General features: G+C 39.4%; 1 long non-coding RNA gene across 1 annotated transcript; it reads right to left on the bottom strand.

Moving 5' to 3' along the window:
- Positions 1-5,981: 5,981 nt before the first annotated feature.
- LOC121411653 lies at positions 5,982-20,710 on the bottom strand. The gene is made up of 3 exons (XR_005969516.1): positions 20,319-20,710; positions 13,462-13,562; positions 5,982-8,878 (listed from the first exon to the last, which is right to left on the bottom strand). It is a non-coding gene; the product is annotated as an uncharacterized LOC121411653 (long non-coding RNA).
- Between the last annotated feature and the right edge of the window lie 1,158 nt (positions 20,711-21,868).

The following is a 21,868-nucleotide window of genomic DNA, read 5'->3' as shown; positions in this document are numbered from 1 at the left end:
GGTATATTATGGTTTCTCCAGTGTTAAGAAGGCATTTTGCACCATCCTTTCTGATAAAAGGATAGATGTTAAATTTTACCGTGAATTTTACTGTGAAAGTTTGAGGAAATTTAGCTTTATTTTCTATTTGGTAAAATATCCCCTTTTATTCCCTGTGTCTTTCTCCAAGTCACTTAGTGTCGTTTGTCAATTTTGGTCTCAGCGTTCAACTGAAAGATATGAGTTGTGGACTTTGGGGACAAGTTATTCGTTCTGTGAAAGACCACCTTGATCTCAGGCATCATTGTAGATGTATCTCTGCTTATTCCTTGACCCATTCTATGTGTTTAAAGGATGTTTGATGGAATCAGACTGATCCACCTGGAGGTTTAATGGTTTGTACTTCGTCGGTTTGACAGTTATGCTAGCCATGAAGTTGAATCTGCCCATGAAACCCGTTTCAACTTAGCTATTCCTGTTGTTGTTGTCCTTAGATTTGGACATTTATGCTAGGCATGAAGTTGAATCCGCCTGTGAAACCTGACCTGTCGTAGAGGTTTGTTGTTGCTGTCGTTCTTTCAAATGTGGGGTGAATGAGGAACTCTTGCACCATTTTCATGCTTAGGGTCTTTGTTCTTCCAGAAGATATTTCTGTGAATGAACAATGTGTTTCAAGGATAAGATGACACTTAAAATAAAGTCTTGCCAGTTGCTTCATGCTAGATGAATTCCCCCACAATGCTTTGCGCAAATATGACATTGCACTTCACCGCTTGATACATGTACCATGCTTTATTAATTACTTATGGAATCTGTAGTACCAATGCTCTGGACTAGCCTATGGTGAGAGCTGTATTTATTTTTCCGGTGTTATATTCCTTATTATCTCCTTGAGTTACGGGGTGGGAATGAATCATGCTGTTCCATTGCACGATCATTGGGTTACCCTGCAATATACCAAATGAGTAAATGGCCAAGAAGCAAAACCATATCAAAACAAAAGCACAGAAACAGTTGCTTGATATTTCAATAAAAAAGTATATATTTTTATGAATTTTGATGATCAATCCCAAGACAGGGCATCTATTGGAATTCTTAGCAACATAATCATGACATGTATAAATAGTGTATTGAATAGGCAAAATATTGTTTGAAGTTGATACTATGACACACTAACTTAAAAGAACAAGACAAATTAAAACAAAAACAAATAAAACATGCTAGAACATATCAGTCATCATGGATTTGTGGAGGAAGGACATGAAGGAGAGATGAAGCAGAGATGATTTGGTAGTATAGGAAGGTACAGAGGGTAAACAATTCATGGATGAAGGAATGGATTAGGGGGAGATATTTGTGGAGGTGGGGTAACAAAAGAGAAGGGATTTAAAGGGTTATGGGAGAGAGGGTGGTGTAGATAGAGTAATAGAAGAGATTGACAGATGGAGGGACAATGGGAGGAATAATCAGAGGAGGGAGGGATCAAGGTATTGGGAAGGAGAATGGATGGAACATTGAGAAGAGGATGATGGGGGTGTTCAGAGGGGAAATCAAATCACCGGGGGGGGGGGGGGTGAAACCACCTGATCAGAATGTGACTTCATCAACCACTCAATATGCTTTGGAGAACAGAGAATTTATCGTAATTGTCGCCTTCGCTTTCTGCGTTGTCTCTTATACTCTTTGCAACTATTGAATCACAATTGAAGCACTTGACTTTGGAGAAGGGGCACATCATGCATGGTGGGGTTATCTACACCTCTTTGTATATTATGAAAAAAGGCTTCTTTGGATAGTGATATCATAAAATGGGTGAGTTTGGAAGGGAGACTACAACTTGGACGGGCAGCAAGCCTATCTGTGAGGGTCAGCAGCCATCCCAAGATCAAGGTCACTTGCTCTGGATAGTTTCGCTTGAATAAATCTTCTGGGCTGCCATTTTTTTTTGTGTGAATTTTGCAATCTAATAAAATCTTATGTAATATTCTAATATCTGTCCATTTGTTATAATTTACTTTGCATATTATGTACCATGGTTTATCAGGGAAGTCCACCCCGACACCAAGTGGATTTTAAAAGGAAGAATGCGAGAGAAATATGGCTCAAATTCACCAGGCTCAAACCAAGAGGGGGTACTAAATTCCGGAAGGGGGGGGGCAGTCAAATATATTGCTGTAAACATGCATGACCCCAAAAACAAGTTTAAAGGGGCGTTTTTCAGTCTTGGACGAGGTCCCCGCATGCACTCGTCAAGAGTACCAAAAACACTGATTTTCAAGAAAAAGGGTGGTTTTGAAAGACTGGTCAATGAACGTATTTAGGGTATGTTTTTTTTCCAAAGTATTTTTTAAAACTTGTTTTAGGGGGTTATTTTGCACACAGAGGAAATAACTTGTTAAGGGGGTGTTTGGAAATAATTTGGCCATGCATGTGTACAGCAATACATTTGACTGCCCCCCCCCCCCCCCGGACTAAATCCAGTGGCAGCACCAGGATTTTCCAGGGGGAGGGAGGTGCGGGTGAAGGGGCAATGAATTTGTGTGGGGGGAGCTGTAACGGTCAAATTAATGTACCTTTCCCCTTCATATTTCTATTTGGGGGGGGGGTGGGAATGCCTGGTGCTGCCACTGACAAAACATGGACTAAGCAGTTTTTATGTAGAAAAGTGCCCGATTCAGCATGTGCTCTGAGAAAGGTCCTCTCATAGATATCCCCTTTTTTACAAGGGTGCTATATACAAGCTGAATTAAAACAATTATACATTAAATCTACATAGTCCATGGTTTCTACCCCCTCCTGATTTAAACCTCCCTTAGTGAATATGAGCCTAAAGGACACAGCACACCTTACGATTGGTCTGCGACCTGATTTTGGAACAAAACTAACTAGAATTTGATGCTAATACTGAAACGTGGAATATCTTTATGCGTAATGTTCTAAATCACCGTACGAATGTTACAATAATATGTGACTATGCTATAATCCGTGTGAAAGCTAATTTGATATCTAGATACGATTGGCTATGATTTTAAACCGATTTTGCCTTTCCTCCAAAATGAAGGCTTGCAATCGTCCGAAATAGTAATATTTTTAATCTTTCAGCTAATATGATCTGTAATAAAAAGATAATTTTTTTCTTATTTTATGAACTTTTTCAGAAAATAACGAAATGCGATTGTTCCAAAATCAGATTGTGGACCGGTCGCAAGGTGTGCGGTGGCATTAAGAAGGTTTGAATTATTCAAGTTTTGATTTTGTGACCTAGCATGTGAACTCCTCCATATACCACATACATGTGGTGGGATTAATTCCTCAAATTCCCATAATGAAAAAAAATATTTCCTCAGTAGGCATGCGAGAAACAACTGTTAAAAAAATGGATATTTGGTTGAGAAATTTGCATCGGAATTTATAAAACAAAATATGGAGTTTATATTCCCATGTGAAGTCACAAAAAGGTACAAGAAAGAAATGAAAGGCAAAATGGTGTACTATGATCTATCTTTTCTGAATATGGAGAAAATTACACTTAAAAAAAACAGTTAACTTAAAAAAAACAGTTAACTTTTATTGCAAGTTTCCATTACAATAAAATTCTAAATGATGATTTTATTAGATAGATTGACATAGTATCTTCCAAAAAGTATTATATTTCACCATTTTTCCTTTCCTTTCTTGACAGGAATGTTCCCAAGAACGTTAACCCCACATAGCCCGAGCGTCTAATCAAGGAGCTTCCAACACAAGCTCTTTGGTTTAAATAAGTAACCCGGAGGCCGTGGCTTGTATGGCACACCCTCAGCTGATGTCCACGCGATCACGACAAAAATCAGCAAAATTGTATTGTTCCAATATTACTTGAATTCATTTCTAATTGATTATGCTGATTTATAAATGCATGTAATCAGAATTTGGTAGGAAATCGTTATAAATCTCCTGAAATTCTTGTTTGGACGCTCTTTTCATGACTTCTTTCTCTTTTTTTTTCTCAAGTATTTCGTTGTTTTGCGGCTTTTAGTATACATTTTTCTAATGGAAAATTGTCAGCAATACTATTTCAATTATAATTCAATTGTTAATTAATCAGTAAAAGTAGAAATATTGATGTATTTATGAATTTTGTCTAGATCCAGAATTGGCATAGCGGGACTTGTCTATGAAATCACGTTTTTTGGACATTCATTCACTTACATAATGTTGCGTAATTTCGGATCAGCGGACCCAAGCGTTGGAAATTTAGTCTCGAAAGATGTGCGAAATTTGGTGGAAGGCACTCCCCCCCCCAAAAAAAAAAAAAATCACGCGGCGGGCTAGTTATACCTTACAAAAGAATTCAATCGAGCAATCAAATATAAAAATTCAAAATTTTCAGCATGCAAGGTAAAAGAATACTCTTTGGCATCGCTCTTTGATATTTTGTTTGGAAAGTCATGAAAATGCATATTGCAGAGAAAATATTGTTGCCACATACGAAGAATAGCAATCAATTTGGTAGAGGTTTGTTTCTATATCGATTCCTATTGAAGTAATTAGCGTACTTGGGAACATTCTCGTCATTTAATGTACTTAAGGTCCTTATTAATACAATGGGATTGTGCAGATCGAGATGAGGTGCGCGAGCGGATGCAGAATAAAAGGGCTAAGAGAAAGGTGTGTGCCAAAGACAAAGTGTGAGGTAAGATAACAACATGGAGAATAAAGGGATGAGTAATGGAGAGATGATAGGAATAACTGATCCACAATGTGCTGCACTCAACCCAGGTGAGGTAAATGGGTACCGGTAGGAAGTAATTCCTCAAGAAGCTGTGTGCGCTGTGAACATCTAGCTTAGCCGGGTAATATAGGAGCGCCTTGAGCACCTAACAAGTGGATATGTGCGCAATATAAATACCCTATATTATCATTATAAGATCTTGAAGACAGTGCAGTTTTTAAACCGTTACAAACACGGTATCACAAATCCTAATATTTTGTCCTGTTTTTACAGCATATATGTATTTGAAGGAAATAATTCATGGTAGATGCATGCTCATAAAATGTTAATATATTTTATTTTGTATATGCATTTCTATGGTTTCTTACCAAAATGTGTAAATGGGGGGGGGGTGTAAAATCCAAACATTTTCAACAGAGTTAAAATTACCTTCCGTAAAAAAATATCTATTCATCTTAAAAAAAAATTGATGGCTTTAATTCAAAATGATAATGTGATTCGAAAACAAATCAGTGAATTATTTTTAATCAAAACACTTTTCAATTGCAAGCTATATAGCGAATTAAATTCTTCTTTGTTGTCGTTTCAAGGCTTTATTAATGAATCATTATCATTTATTTCGAAGCCATTTATGTAAGTAACAATGCAAAACAGTATCACAATGAAGAAATGAAGAGCCAAAATTAACAAATCGCATAGTTATACATACTTGGCCCCAAATTTTTAAACTTTTGAAAATGTCTGAGATAAATTAGATGGTAACGAATTAGTAAAGAAAAATTGAAAAAATAGTCGAGATCAGATATAGGCCGCTCGAATTCTGCAACACAATTCCCTGGTCATTTTGACGCGATTAGGATGTGACCCTAAAATAAGATTATTTAATTTCGAGGTAAAATCTGAACTGAGATTTTTTATTCAATAATAATAATAATAATAATAATAATAATAATAATCAGTTCTTGTATATAGCGCATAACACATTATGAATAACGTCTCTACACGCTTCCAAAGGACTTGGATATTATCACCCGGCTGTAGCTCAAGCAGCCTTTCCAGCGCTCGGCATTTCAAGGAATAAATTCCTGCTAGGTACCCATTCACCTAACCTGGGTTGAGTGCAGCACAATGTGGATAAATTTCTTGCTGAACGTGTAGTAAAGATGAGCAAGAGACTGAATGGAGAGCGCCAAATGAATGAGAATGAAGAGTGATAAATAAGGAAAAAAATAAAATTCATGACAAGGTGAATATTTTGACGAAAACAACAAATAAATACACAGAGGCGAAATCAGACAAAGTCATTTAATAACAAAAAAGTCCAGTCAAAATTCCCGATTTAGGAACAGATTTATGAAACGGCCCCCAGCTATAATGTGATAAATGAAGCACCCGAATACTCAAAACAATTTATGAATGCTATTTTGCAGTGCATAATTGTAAAATATCTTTATAAGATCTATGTGACTCTTAAAGGAAAAGTCCATTCCAATAAAACATTGGTTTGAATTGAATGAAAATAATCAAAGGAGCATAACATTGGAAATTTCATTTAAAAAAACGGTTACAAAAGAAGGAATTAATCATAAAATTTTGAAGTTCTGTTTATTGAAAAAAAACAGTTATGTGCACATCCTTGTCAGTATGCAAATGAGGTTGGCAATGATATGACATATATTTTATATATGGAATATCTTGCTTTTTCTTCATATAATAATTGTGAAATAGTTTGCTTCATCTCGAAGCATGTGTAATTGCTATTGCGGTAGTAATTTGATGAAGAGCTTCTCTATTGTTAAATAGGAAAATAATTATTGAAATATTGTATAATTCATGCAGTTCAAATCAATTTTTTTGTTGGGTGGACGACCTTTAAATTCACACTAATATTGAGGTTTTGAAATATTATGGTCTGGGGAGTGTTTCATAAAGCATCTTGTCAACAATTTTCATCCAAAAATTGCTCTGAGCCAATCAGATGCAAGGATTTCAGTGGCTTATTACAATTGTCAGTGAAAATCACTGATTATCTGTTTCATGAAAATGTTCATGGATCATTCAAACGGACGACCAATGATCATTAGCTTATCAGCGAATGGTCCAAGTAAAACAGCATTTTATTTTTTATGGCTTATTTTGACTGGACTTCAAAATACATCGTAAAACAAAGGCAAAATTGGTGAAATCTACTAACATTCTGAACACAAAAAATGACTTGCTTTTATAATAAAAATTGTCGATTAATAAACAGTGAGAAAAGCGATTTCGACTCCAAATCAATATAACCTAAGGTGGCCATAAATGCACGGGCTGAAATAGAAGAATAAAAACATTTTCAAGTTGTTATGCATCGAGCCTTGTGCGTTGCATGATGCCAATGCATACATTATCTTTTGTTTTGATAGAAATTACCGTAAAAGCAACCTCAATCGGAATTTGACGTTCGGCTCGGAGAAGTAAATTGCCAAGGTGTATGAGAATCTAAGGGAATTTTATTTTTGTTCAGTGGGGGCAGGGGCAATCATCCCCCCCCCGGTTCATCAAGTAGTAGTAAAAATAAGGATAAAAATGGGGGAGAAGAGCACCAAAAGAGGGGTGTATGGGTCCTTAAATTCTGTGTTACCAATTTGAGACTTATTTAGATCCTATTGCATCCTCTTCTCATCATAACACCTCGTTTCTACCCCTCAGTGGATCTGGGGCCCGTCTATCAAATATTTGCGATTGATCGGATCAATCGCAACTATGGAAAGCCAGCAACGTCAACATCTAAAATACATGTTGTTTGTTCAAAATATTTTCTAGAAATGACGTATATTCATACATTCACTTTTTTTCTTGACAATTTAGTATGCTTCTATTACTTTTCAAAGGACATTGAGCAAATTTCCTAAAGAAAAATTATGACATTGATGGATTTCCACATACTTGAAATTGATCGAATCAACTGTAACTCTCTGTAAGACTGGGCCTTGATCTTTGATAGTTTCATAAATGTCCGTTTTTTGTTTTGTTTTGCACAATTTCAGCAAGATCCTAATCAGGGGTCCCTTCCAGAAAGAGGTACCATCAAACATAACTAAAACAAATCATTCATCATTCTATTTTCATCCAATCAAAATCCTGCATTTGGCACTGACGCTTGGGTCCTTTAATTTGCGTTTACACTCTTGGGTCAAATAAGGGAAAATTAGAAAAAGAACAGATAAAGCTTAAGCCTACTTTATAACTATGCGTCTTATACATGTATCATGATCATAGAAGACAATCCGAGTCCAATACTTTATAATCATTGGTAATATTATTGTTTTCTTGTAATCAATTTCATCATTGTAGATTGAATCAAATAAGGATATTTATATCGGGGATAAAAAGGGCACTCGGTTAAGATCAATGAATTGGCATGATTAATGTTGGTATAGAACTGCAATGAACTTTCACTGTTGACCATAGAATGAAGATGGTCCTGAAAAGTCTCTCACTATATGTTGAGCTGTCAATATCGTAATCTGGATTATTTGTTTTAAACTCAGAATAGGTTTGGGAGCTCGGAGACACAATCCAAAATGTGCCTCCAACAATCACACCAACACCGACACCGAACTTGAAATCACCCATTGTATTGTCGGCATCATCGAAAACTTTGTGGGCTAATCGACACAATCTACAATGAGTCGATACTAGATCAGACGGTACTTAATTTTATTTTATTTATTACGTTATGAAGGTTGTTCATGTTAAAATTTTTTTTTTAAATGTAAGCATACCCCCAGCTCACCCATCAAAATATCTATTGACTACCCGGAATGTCAATGATTTTCAAGCCCAGCTCATTGAAAGCTTATACATGTATTTATATAGTACGCCCATTACCGAGTTGAATTTAATAACTTGAGAAAAGCTGCTTGCAAACAAGCCTAACTCAAGACTAAAGATATCAAAACTGGATGTTGGATTTAAATGTTACGACAATCTGAAATTTCTTAGTTTTAGTGATGAGACAAGTCCTCCCGTAGTCATCAATGTATCCACCACCCCGCTTCCATCGCTAACCAGGCCGCCTTGGTGTGGAAGAGTTCAATAGCCATCGTCGTCGTCGTTGTCAACATCCGTTCATTCATTAACATTGTAGTGACGTCGAAGTCTGGATCGGTACTTTGGGGTCGACACCAGATTCTAGGGCACCTGAGGAAAAAGACAAAGAAATGGCTCTTATACGGAAATGACACCCAGCATGCGCGCATTCGGGGGGGGGGCTGCGGGGCCCGGGCACCCGAGTATACGAAAAGGGGGCACAAAAAAGAAAAAAAAGGGGGGAGAAGAGAAAGAAAAAAAGGAAAGAAAGAGAGAAGAAAAAAGAAGGAAAGGGGCGCGCCATTGATGTTCTAACTAGGGGGCGCCGACCTGATTTTCGACCTAGGGCGCCGAACTGATGTTCGACATAGGGGGCGCCAAATTGATGTTCGACCAGGGAGGCGCCACATTGAAGTTTGATATAGGGAGCGCCAAATTTATGTTCGACTTATGGAGGCATCGAATTGGAGGATGATCTAGGGTAGCCGAATTTATGTTCGACATAGGGGGTGCCGAATTGATCTTCAACCTAGGATGGCGCCGAATTGATGTTCTATCTCGGGGAGCCGATTTGGAGTTTGATAAGGGGGGAGCCGAATTAATGTTCGAACTATGGAGGCACCGAATTAGAGGTTGATATAGGGGCGCCGAATTGATATTCAAGCTAAGGGGACGTCAAATTGATGTTCTACCAAGGGGCGCCGAATTGTAGTTTAATATAAGGAGCGCCGAATTGATGTTCTACCTCGGGGCGCCGAATTTACTTAGGGGCGCCAAATTGATCTTCGACAGGGGGGCGCCGAATTGAAGTTCGACATAAGGGCGCAGAACTGATCTTTAAACCAGGGGGCGTCGAACTGATGTTTTATTTAGGAGCACCGGATTGATGTTCGACATAGGGGTGTCGAATTTACTTAGGGGCGCCAAATTGATCTTCGACAAAGGGGCGCCGACCTTAATTTCGACATAAGGGCGCATAAATGATCTTCAACCTAGGGGGCGTTGAATTGGAGTTTGATTTTGGGGGCGCCGAATTTATGTTCGAACTATGGAGGCACCGAATAAAAGGTTGATATTGGGGACGCCGAATTTATGTTCGACCTAGGGGGTGCCGATTGATGTTCGACCGAGAGGCACCGACTAGATATTTAACCTACGGACGCCGAATTGATGTTCTACATAGGGAGGGGGCGCCGAATTGGCGTTTTATATAGGGGCACCGAAAGGATGTTCGATATAGGGGTGCCTAATTTACTTTGGGGCGCCAAAAGGGGAAAGAAAGAGAGAAAAAAGGGAAAAGGGAAGTGGTGCACCGAATTGAAGTTCGACCAAGGGGGCGCCGAATTGGAGTTTGATATAGAGAGCGCCGAATTCATGTTCGATCTATGGAGGCACGGAATTGGAGGATGATATAGGGGCGCGGAATTGATGTTCTAAACTAGAGGCGCCGAAATTACTTTATGGCGCCAAATTGATCTTCGACAGGGGGCGCCGAATTGAATTTCGACATAAGGGCGCAGAATTGATCTTCAACCTATAGGGGGCGTCGAATTGATGTTTTAGTTAGGAGCACCGGAATGATGTTCGACATAGGGGCACCGAATTTACTTAGGGGCGCTAAATTGATCTTCGACAGGGGGGAGCCGAACTTAAGTTCGAAATAAGGAAGCAGAATTGATCTTCATTCTAGGGGGCGTCGAATTGATGTACTTACCTAGGGGCTCCAAATTGGAGCTTGATATTGGGGGTGCCGAATTTATGTTCGACCTAGGGGGCGCCGACTTGATATTTTACCTACGGGCGCCGAATTGATGTTCTACATAGGGAGAGGGGCGCCGAATTGGAGTTTTATATAGGGGGCGCCGAAATGTTCTACCTAGGGTCGCCGAATCCTTGTTCGACATAGGAGGCGCTGAATTGATGTTTTACATAGAATTGATGTTCGATAGAGGGGGTGCCGAATTTACTTAGGGACGCCAAAAGGGGAAAGAAATAGATAAAGAGGAAAAGGGAAAGGGGGCGCCGAATTGAAGTTCGACCCAGGGGCGCCGAATTCATGTTCTACCTAGGGGCCCGAGTTTATGTTTGACATAGGGGGATCAAATTGAACTTCATCCTAGGAGGGCGCCGAACTGATGTTCTACCTAGGGGCGCCACATTGGAGTTTGATAAAGGGGACAGAGTTGATCTTCAACCTAGGGGTGCCGAATTGATGTTCTATGTAGGGGAGCCGATTTGGAGCTTGATAAGGGGGAGCCGAATTAATGTTCGACCTATGGAGGCACCGAATAAAAGGTTGATATAGCGGCGCCGAATTGATATTCAAGCTAAGGGGCGCCAAATTGATCTTCGACAGGGGCGCCGAATTGAAGTTCGACATGAAGGCGCAGAATTGATCTTCAACCTAGGGGCGTCAAATTTATGTTTTAGTTAGGAGCACCGGATTGATGTTCGACATAGGGGCGCCGAATTTACTTAGGGGCGCTAAATTGATCTTCGACAGGGGCGCCGAACTTAAGTTCGACATAAGGGCGCATAATTGATCTTCAACCTAGGGGGCGTCGATTTTATGTACTACCTAGGGGCGCCAAATTGGAGTTTGATATTGGGGCACCGAATTTATGTTCGACCTATGGAGGCACCGAAATAGAGGTTGATTTAGGGGCGCCGGATTGACATTCAAGCTAAGGGGGCGCTAAATTGATCTTCGACAGGAGCGCCGAATTGAAGTCCGACATAAGGGCGCATAATTCAACCTAGGGGACGTCGAATTGATGTTTTAGTTAGGAGCACCGGATTGATGTTCGACATAGGGGCGCCGAATTTATGTTCGACCTAGGGGGCGCCGATTGATATTCTACATAGGGAGGGGGCGCAGAAATGATGTTTTACCTAGGGGCGCCGAATTTATGTTCGACATAAGGGGCGCTGAATTTATGTTTTACTTAAGAGCACCGAATCAATGTTCGACATAGATGGCGCTGCATTTATTTAGGGGCGCTAAAAGGGAAAAGGGAAGGAGCCTGCGCCCATTTTGGATATGGAGTTTGATGAGGGGGAGCCGAATTAATGTTCGACCTATGGAGGCACCGAATAAAAGGTTGATTAGGGGCGCCGAATTGATATTCAATCTAAGGGGGCGTCAAATTGATGTTCTACGGGGCGCCGAATTGGAGTTTAATATAGGGAGCGCCGAATTTATGTTCGACCTAGGGGCGCCGAGTTTATGTTTGACATAGGGGGTCAAATTGATCTTCATCCTAGGAGAGCGCCGAACTGATGTTCTACCTAGGGGCGCCGAATTGATCTTCAACCTAGGGGATGCCGAATCAGTGTTCTACCTAGCGGCGCTGAATTTATGTTCGACCTATAGAGGCGCCAAATTGGAGTTTGATATAGGGGGGCGCCGAACTGATATTCTACCTAGGGGCACCGATTAGATATCGACCTAGGGGAGCCGAATTAATGTTTGTCCTGGGGTGCACAATTCATGTTCAACCTAGGGAGGGGCACAAAATTCAAATTCGACCTTTGAGGCGCCAAGTTGATGTTTGATCGGGGGCGCCATATTCATGTTTCACACGAGTTTGGCGCTCGCATGCTAGATAAGTGCTTAGATTGTCCTCGAAATATAAAAAAAATTCATCTCGCGCTGAACATAATGTTTTGTTAAATGCTCATCCTGTTCATGATTTTAAAAATGCTTAATTGAATGTCCAAATGTTAGGTCAGAATATTACATTTTTCAGCTCGAACTTTGCACTCGCACGATTGTGTAGATACCCAATCCTGTTCATGGTTACAAAACGTGTTTAGAATGTTCATTTTGGGGTCGGAAGTTCAAAAATTTTTAGCTTGCGCTTTGCGCTTGCATTAAATGTTGAGATAGATACCCATCCAGTTCTTGATTACCAAAAATGCTTACAGACTTTCCAAATTTGAGGTCAGAAAGATGGAAAACAAACTAAATCCTCGTAATATAATCAATAATGATGATAATAATGATAATAATAATAAGACAAAAAAACGCCAGTGTGCTCAATGTGCTAATATGCTACCCCGGCAAACATGGCAAAGCTAGGCTACTGATCCAGGTGCTCCCACCCCCTACAAAAAACAACAAAGACTAGGGGCCTTCGACAAGATACGGAAATGCATCATAATTAATTTGTGAGCATCGACTCAAGATCAAACGAATTTGGTCATGTTAGTAATGCAATGTTTTTTAGGTTTATTTTTTTTTTGGGGGGGGGTTCAGGTCAATATATTTAACATCGTGCTCAAATTCTTCACCTAAGTCATGTAAATGAGGCACGTGTCATTTTGATAAATTTCTGCAATCCTTTAACTGTTCCTTTTCATGTGAATGCATCCAACAAATAAACAATTTCAGCTCGCGCTTCGCATTATTTTGTTTAAAGAGGTATGTTTCGGAGATATGTTTCATGTTCACGATTACAAAATGTTCCGCTTTCGAGACAACGTTCGTGCGCTAGTGCCCTTTGGTAAGGCATTTATCCTCATTACCAGGTCCCTCGGAGAGGACCTTAAGCCGTCAGTCCCCTGGCTGCTTGCTCACAGGCATTCGTGCTTTCTTAGCAGTCAGGTAAAAAAACCTCGGTATAACCTCGGTATTCATATAATTTGTTTAGTGAGATAGTTATGATCATGAATATAAATCATACCGTACATACCATTTTCGAATTCCTTCCGATGAGCATACTAGTACTTCATTCCAAATATTTTGATGTCGAAGGCTGGATTGGTACTTGGGGTTATCATCAGAACCTGGGCACTAGAGCAAAAAACAAAAGACAGAGAAATGTCTCTTAAGGAAATTGCTTTAAATGTTACATATTACTTCACTACGTGTATGTCAAAGTAAAAAAAATATATTTTGTACATGTAGAGATAAGCCCTACATCTGTATAGCAATATTGTTGAGATGGAGGGATGGAAAACAAAATCCATACTTAATGACACATCAAACCCTTAAAAAAGAGACCTTATACAAGATGGGGTAATACAGCATAATTGTTTTGGATAATGACTAGAGATCAATTACGCAACGACTTTGGTAATGCAGTGCTAATTGTATTAATTTATAGATTATCATATTCCACGTTTATATTTCTCCGCCCCCCCCCTACCCTGTATTGCAAACAGGTCCATAATAATTATGACAATTCGCTAGAAGGTTGTGACATCAGCTGTTGGTCATTAGGGCATTTTACCAATCACTTCGCAGACACTTTCTATAACGCAGAAAATCTATTGTCAAAAGCCCTTCATAACAAAGCAGCCTTTGTCGAAAATCGGTGAATCAAAACAGCAGTGTCGTCCTACACTTTGGACAAACGACATACTTGCAATTTTTCGTCCGGTCCGAATCTTAAGACGTGATGAGCTGTCCCGGTTGGTCCACCAACTATCGACTATGACCTCTAATCTGTCCATTGTGATCTGACTTGCATTTCCAACGGAATTGGTGCGTTTTAGAAAACGTCTACGTAGTGGATGCTAAAATACGCTATTTTTTGTGTAAGAGAGCGAGAAAAAAAATGGTATGAAGGAAAAAGCCCTTCATACATGGGCGGAAATCCCAGGGGCGCCAGGGGGGACGTGTCCCCCCTACTCAAAATAGTAGGGGGACACAATATCAAATGTCCCCCTACTATTTGTGGTCTTTTATTATGGGTAGAATATACATCATTTTAAAATCGAAATAAAACATGTACTTTAGGACGAGATGACCCTACATTTGTGATAACCTTTTTTGTCAAATTTTCCAGCCCCTTGTCCCCCCTACCTTTTGGGTAGAGATTTCCGCCCCTGCCTTCATAAGATCATTTCAACCATGATCCTTAAAGATTACGTGCTCATAGAACCCCCCCCCCCCCCGGGAGAGGGGGGCTTACATTGACGAATGGATATCCCCGGGTGGATACCATACGAGATCCAAAAAAAAACACACGTAAAAATGATGTCTTTTTCAAGATAGGCATATGTTACGTACGTAACGTAATAAGGGTGTCAAAAACACTAAAATATTGAAAAAGGGTATCTATTTCGCTAGGAAAGCTACGTGTTTATTGTCAAATATGCGAGGGTATAATAAGACTAAAATGTTTTATAAAGGGTGTACGATTTGCCCAAACAGTCAACACTACTTAACTAAGAGTCCGATTTGCGCGAGGTGTGGGAGGTCAGTGGGGCTAAACCCAATGGCCCGTATTCTGAAGTCGGGTTTAACTTAAACTCAGGTTTAAAGTTGTGGTTTAAGTATGGACAGCCAATTGTTACATAAATCACTAACGGTAGAGATATCATATTTCAGCTCATTTGGCTCTCAAATCATTCATAATTGTCAAGGAAGTATAGGAAGTATGAATTAGGAAAGAGCACAGTAAACATAAGAAACGTACAACTTAATAAAAAAAATTGATACTTATGGCTCCCCATACTTAAACCACAACTTTAAACCTGAGTCTAAGTTAAACCTGACTTCAGAATACGGGCCTATGATTGTAGGTAAAGGTAAAACCGACGTCAGTGACATAACGATTAAAATATCGCTGTACTTGTTTAGGGGTTCAATTCAGGGAATACTTGCCAAGGGTATCATTTTGCTTCCAATACTTGTCAAGGGTATGTTTTCACACGTCAATATCAGATTTCAGAATATGGAAAATACTAGTTTAGGGTGCTTTTCGAGACCCCATGGTCGCGCATGGTATCGTCAATGGAAGTGCCCGGCCCCCGGTCATAGAATAACAGATATAAAGAGTAAACTACATTGAGGTCGGCATATCATTGGTAAATAAGGGGATTATCAGCTCAAAGAATTCGAGATATAAGACGAAATATTATGATATAAACATGCTGTCCCGGGTTAAAAGAGTACGTACCTTTTCTGATTATCTATACAAGAGTGAATTAAGGCCCAGTGAAAGCCATCCTACTTACCCGGAAAGTACCAGCTTATAGTAGATAGTTACAAGAAAGTTTGGTAAAATAATGTGGGATGGGTGCTTTGAATAATAAGTAGTCTGATACCATGAAAGCTTCTTTTGTAAATCTTGAAAACCTTGTAATCATGTTGTTTGGTATTGGATAAGTCAGAATAAATTGTGAAATATAGCACTGTCTTCACTTTCAGAGGGGGATGGGGTGGCACATTTTACACTAAAAATGTTAAACGTTACTCTCAAAGGGGGGGGGCACGGGCCGGCTTTGCCCCCCCCCCCCCCTAGATCCGCCAGTGCATTGAAGATTATTTGAGGACATTTACGCCAATTTTGTGACCGGACATGGCGTTAAACGTTTCAAAACAAATATTCTTGGGCAACCCCTAAAATGCACGAAGTCATGACGATAAATATGTAGTGACTTGTTTGATAAGTCTCATAAGCGTGACGTCATGAATTGCAATATGTAATGACTTGTTTGACACGTCACGAAATCAAGACGTCTTTATACCTTAATTTGTCGATTTTGTTATTTGATAGATCATGAATTCATGACGTCAGTACACGTTTAAGAGCAAGTTGGCTTTCCATAACTTTTCCCACTGACACTGGATCAATCCTACATAGCACGCAGCAAAACGCATTGAAAAAATGCAAGTCAAATCACAATGAAAACCGTGGGTCTTTGTCGAAAATTGGTAAATCGAAATAGCACAAAAATCTTAGGGGGACGCAGGGAAAAAAATGACAAGCAAAAAAAAGGGGTTATCAACTAAAAATTTACCTCAAATTTAGGGGGGACACGTCCCCCCGTCCCCCCCCCCCCCCCCCCCCCCCCGCTTCGGCCGCCTATGTTCGGAGCTGACGGAAAATTCCAAATTATGTCGTCTGTCCAGAGTCCAGACGAAACTGCTCTTTCAATTCACCGACCTAAATCAAAGATTTCATTGTTATGATAGGGCAGTTGACAATAAATTCTCTACGTTCCAGAAAGCGTCTATGTAGCTTCCTATTAAATGCAACTTAAAAAATTCTAAACGTTCTCATTTGTCATTCAATTTTAACGAAATTTTCATCCTAATGCTACTGTGATTTTCCCTTCTCATCCAAATGACATGAATGAACCCTTTGCTTGAGTATTCTTCTTTTTTCACAAACGAGTATATGCTCAGCACATCTGGGGAGCATTTCATGAAAGGATTTTATCCGACAATTACCATAGTAACAGTACCTGTCAGCCAATCAGAATCAGGGAAAGTTGTCAGATCTGACAACTTGTCGGACAAAAATGTTAATGAAACGCTCCTCTGATATACACATGACTCACCCCACTACTTGTTGTTGTCGTTCTTTTATTTTGTTTCGTTTGTTTGTTTTTGTGGAAAACATAATTTTCATATGAACAGTAATCTGAAGTCTATAATGGCAAGCTGCTAGGCCCTTAAGGCAACCTGCAAGAGAACTCATTTTATTGGAATACATATACTTTACTTGTCAAAAGTGACCATATCTGGCATTTTAGGGCGAAAATTCTGTCCAAAAATGTCTTCTCCGAATCCAGTGTTTTTTACGCATCTTTAGACATAATCAGGCGCATATCCATAGGAACTTGCAGCCCTGGGAGCCTGAACTAATTTTGGCGCCCATGTGAACATTTCGTATAAAATGGCTACCCCCCGCCAGACAATCATTGGTGCCTTAAATGCATGTTGAATTATCTTATTTCATATTCACGTGGAAAAGGGCAATGGAAGACCTCTTTTTTAATGTGTTCATGAAAAAAACTATCCATGAATATGTTGTAATACCACTTTTTGAAAAGAATTAATGCGACCGGAAAGCATAGAATCTTAAGAATTTCGGGTTTCAATTTAGTTTAACTTCTCATCAGAGTGGTAGGCCCTACTAAAACCATGTGTGCGGGAACTGGAATTTCTTTATCAGGGGCGGATCCAGCTTTCACCAATAGTATAGGGAGGGGGGAGGCGGCGTAATTTCATTTATATGTTTCCCGATCGGACATTCTAAGCACTTTTCGTAACCATGGATGGTCACCTAATTTAGCAATTGAGGCGAGCTGAATATTTTTTTTATTTTCTGCAATTTAAATTTTGACATCCTAAGTACCTTCTGTAATCATAAACAGGATGAGCATCTAATGAATCGATGCGAGCACGAAGAGCGAACTGATTTTTTTTCATATACTCCGGCCCAAAACTTGTCATTCTAAGCACATTTTGAGACCATGAACAAGATGAGTATCTAATCTTTGATGCGTGCAAGAAGTGCGAGCTGAATTTTTTTATATTCTGATTTAAAATTTTGGATATTCGAGAAAGCATTTTTGGTAATCATGAACAGGATGAACATCTAACAAAACAGTTTATACGAGCAAAAAACGCGAGCTGAAAATTTTTGCTATATCGACCCAAAGTTGGACATTCTTAGCATTTTATCTAACCATAAACAGGGTCGTCACCGTACCAAACAATTGATGCGAGCGGAACGAATTTTTTTGATATTCTGACCCAAAGTTTGGATTTTCTTTTTCTAAGTACCGAATTTTGGTAACCATGAACAGGATGGGCATCTAACAATAATAAGCATTTGATGCGAGCACACATGAGTTTGGCGCCCCAACCCCGGTCAAACATCAAATTGGAGCTCCGGTCAAAGGTCGAATATGAATTTGGCGCCCCAGGTCAAACAACAAATTGACGCCCCTATGTCGATCATAAATTCGCCAACCCCCCCCCCCCCGGTTGAACATCGATTGGGCCCCCTAGGTTGAATATCAATTCGGCGCCCCCTATATAGGTCGAACATAATTGCGGAACCCACCCCCCCCCCCCCCGGTCGGACATCAATTCGGCGCCCACCTATATCGAACATCAATTCGCCGCTCCTCTTATGTCCGAACATCAATTTGGCGACCCTAAGTAAAACATTAATGCGGTGCCCCCTTCCCTCTTCTATTTTTTCTTCTCTTCTTTCCCCCTTTTTTCTTTTCCTATTTCATCCTCATTTTGGCGCCCCCTTTTTTTCCCAGCCGGGACCCGGGCCCCAAATCCCCTCCCCTTGAATACGCGCATGATAATGATTATATTCAATAATGTATACAAGAACGCTTGTATATATTATGCAACAAACTAAGACAGTACGTTGCTATCTTTTCACTTCCGTCCAAAGTGTCCTTTCCAGAAAAAAATACGTAATTGACAGAACGTAAAATGAAAAGATTGAACCAGGGGCGGCGATCCTGGGGGGCACAGTGCCCCCCACTTTTTGAAGCACTGAAAAGGTGCCCTTTTTATGCAAGAAAGATGCCTCTCACGATCGTGTACTGTGCATCTTTCACCTGAGGAGGATCAGTTTTAGGTGTCCTCGTAAAAGTGCCAATCTTTACCAAAAATGCCCCCTATTGAACGTGTTCTGTGCCCCTTACACATGAGGAGGACCCGATATATTTGTTAGCAAGTTCAATTTTTCCTATCAGTGCCAATCTTTATCCAAAATTGCCCCCTCACAAACGTGTTCTGTGCCCCCTTTCACCGAGAAGGACCCTTTATTATGTGTGAGCAAGTGCCCCTTGCCATCTTGTAGTGCCCTTTCTCGTATCAGTGCCAAATTCTACCCAAAACTGTCCCTCACGAAAATGTTCTGTGCACCTTTCACCTGAGGACCAGTTTTATGTGTGAGCAAGTGTCCTCTGGCTTGCCTTCTTGTATTAAGTGCCCTTTCTCGAATCACTGCCCCTTTTTACCCCTTTTTCAGTGCCTTAAGTTTTATGAGTCGTTGAGTGGGGTAGATAAGCAGTAGATGGGGGCTTGGGAGGAACTTGCCCCCTCCCAAAAATGTTCACGACCAAGAAGAATAAGAGGAAAGGAAAGAATAGGGAAGTGAGAAGGATAAATTGTCTGATTATATCTAGCATCCACAAATTTTTGGCCCATTATGCCCTGTAGATAATTCTTTTTTTTTTCTTTTTTAAACAAAACAGATAGTGCCTCTTCAAACGAAACTCCGCCGCCCCTGGATTAAACCCCTGTGAAAAATAATTGGGTAACCTTATACCTTACACATTATTTAAAAGAAATAACATTTTACTTGTTTTACAACACACACACACCCACACACTCACTAAAATTGGGAAGAAAAAACAAACTTTTTAAGTAAATGATCGAGACAGCCAGGTATTCACTGATTGTATATAAAAACAACCCAAATTGCAATCTACGATAGCAGAACGAGAATGTCGGTGCCGCCTTTCCGTCGAAATTAATGAAACTGGACTAAAAAGGTGACCAATATCATTGTTCCTGATCATTTGACATGGTTTCAGGCGTTTCAGGTCTCTTTTCAGGTCGCTTTTCACTTGAAGCTGTCCCATATGATATCAGTGAAAAGTTATATTCAATGTTGTGAGATTCTCCAAGTTTAAAATAGCAGACACACACGTGCTTTAAATTGAGGATATGACATCGACCTAGTTGGTACTGAAATTGACAAACATCCATTTTCATACTGATCAAAATTAAGGTTCTATAAGTTTGAACATTTTAATTGACAACCATTTCACTTACCTAGTTATCACCAAACTAATGCCTCAAAATCACTTCCAGAAGTTTCCATCATTTCCTCTCATACAAATTAAGAACCACAAGAAAAATTCGTTGTCCGCTCGCTGGCTGTTTTAATTGTGCGGGTCGGACATATTCTCTCATCATTGACGCCATTTTGTTGTCCATAGACAGTGGAGATGCATTCCTGTCATGCCTGTTGGTAAAATACATTCCCTCTCACCTGCCAACCATGCAGCTATTCGATATTTCCCGCCATTGTGTGCTTGATCGCCTCAGTGCCTTTACCAAGAACCTATTGTGGGTGCTTGCACATTCGATGCATTGTCTATGGATTTACACTATAATTTGCCCCAGTCGCTTCAATGTTATTCCAGGCTACATAATTATGTTTCTTCAGTTTCAGATCCAGGCTGGGTAAAAGCCCCCTCTAGGTCCTATATTTTGAAAATTGCCAATTGAACATAAAGTGTATTATGTAGCTTAAAGGTCAAGTCCACCTCAGAAAAATGTTAATTTTAATCAATAGAGAAAAATCAGACAAGCACATTCCGAAAATTTCATCAAAATCGGATGTAAAATAAGAAAGTTATGACATTTCAAAGTTTCGCTTATATTTATCAAAATAGTAATATGAACGAGCCAGTAACATCCAAATGAGAGTCGATGATGTCACTCACTCATTATTTCTTTTCTTTTTATTGTTTGAATTATAAAATATTTCAATTATTACGAATTTGACGACTAGGACCTCCTTGCCTGAAACACAAAATGTTAAAATAATGGAATTCCACGTGTTCAGCGAGGAATGAAACTTCATTTCACTTGACAATGACGAGAAAATAAAACTATTTCATAGAACAAAATACAAAAGAAATATTGTGAGTGAGTGATGTCATTAGTTCCTCATTTGCATACCGACCGAGATATGCATATAACTGTTTTGTGAAATGAAGCAAAACTTTAAAATGCCATAACTTTCTTATTTTACATCCGATTTTGATGAAATTTTCAATGTTATGCCTGTTGAATTTTTCTCTTTTTATTCAAATCAAGTTTTTGTTGGGGTGGACTTGTCCTTTAAAGGGATACTCCGGGCTGAAAATATTAGGGATGCCAGTTGGAATTGATTAGAGGGCCTGAAAATCACCTATAGAATACAATATTTTGTACACAAAAATGCTAAACTATGACCTGAAAATAAATTGCCAAAGCCTGAATTCAGGCTTTTGCCTGAAAACTGGCATCCCTGAAATATTCATATCTTAGTAGATAGAGTAAAATTCACAAAGCAAATGCTGAAAATTTCATCAAAATCGGATAACAAAATAATAAAGAAGTTATTGAATTTTAAGGTTTAGCAGTATTTTGTAACAATAGTTATATTAGGTGGGCTGATGATGTCACATCCACGTTTTTCCTTTTCTTATGTTATTACATGAAATCATAATTGTTTCATTTTTTTCATACATGTAATGACTCCTCTATAATGAAATAAGTTGCAACAACAAATGCACTAATCAGTTGTCAATCCAAACTTTAAGTTCTTGTTA

The sequence above is a fragment of the Lytechinus variegatus genome, chromosome 3 (assembly GCF_018143015.1).
Source record: "Lytechinus variegatus isolate NC3 chromosome 3, Lvar_3.0, whole genome shotgun sequence".
Classification (NCBI taxonomy): Eukaryota; Metazoa; Echinodermata; class Echinoidea; order Temnopleuroida; family Toxopneustidae; genus Lytechinus; species Lytechinus variegatus.
This window is presented reverse-complemented; position numbering and strand designations above follow the sequence as displayed.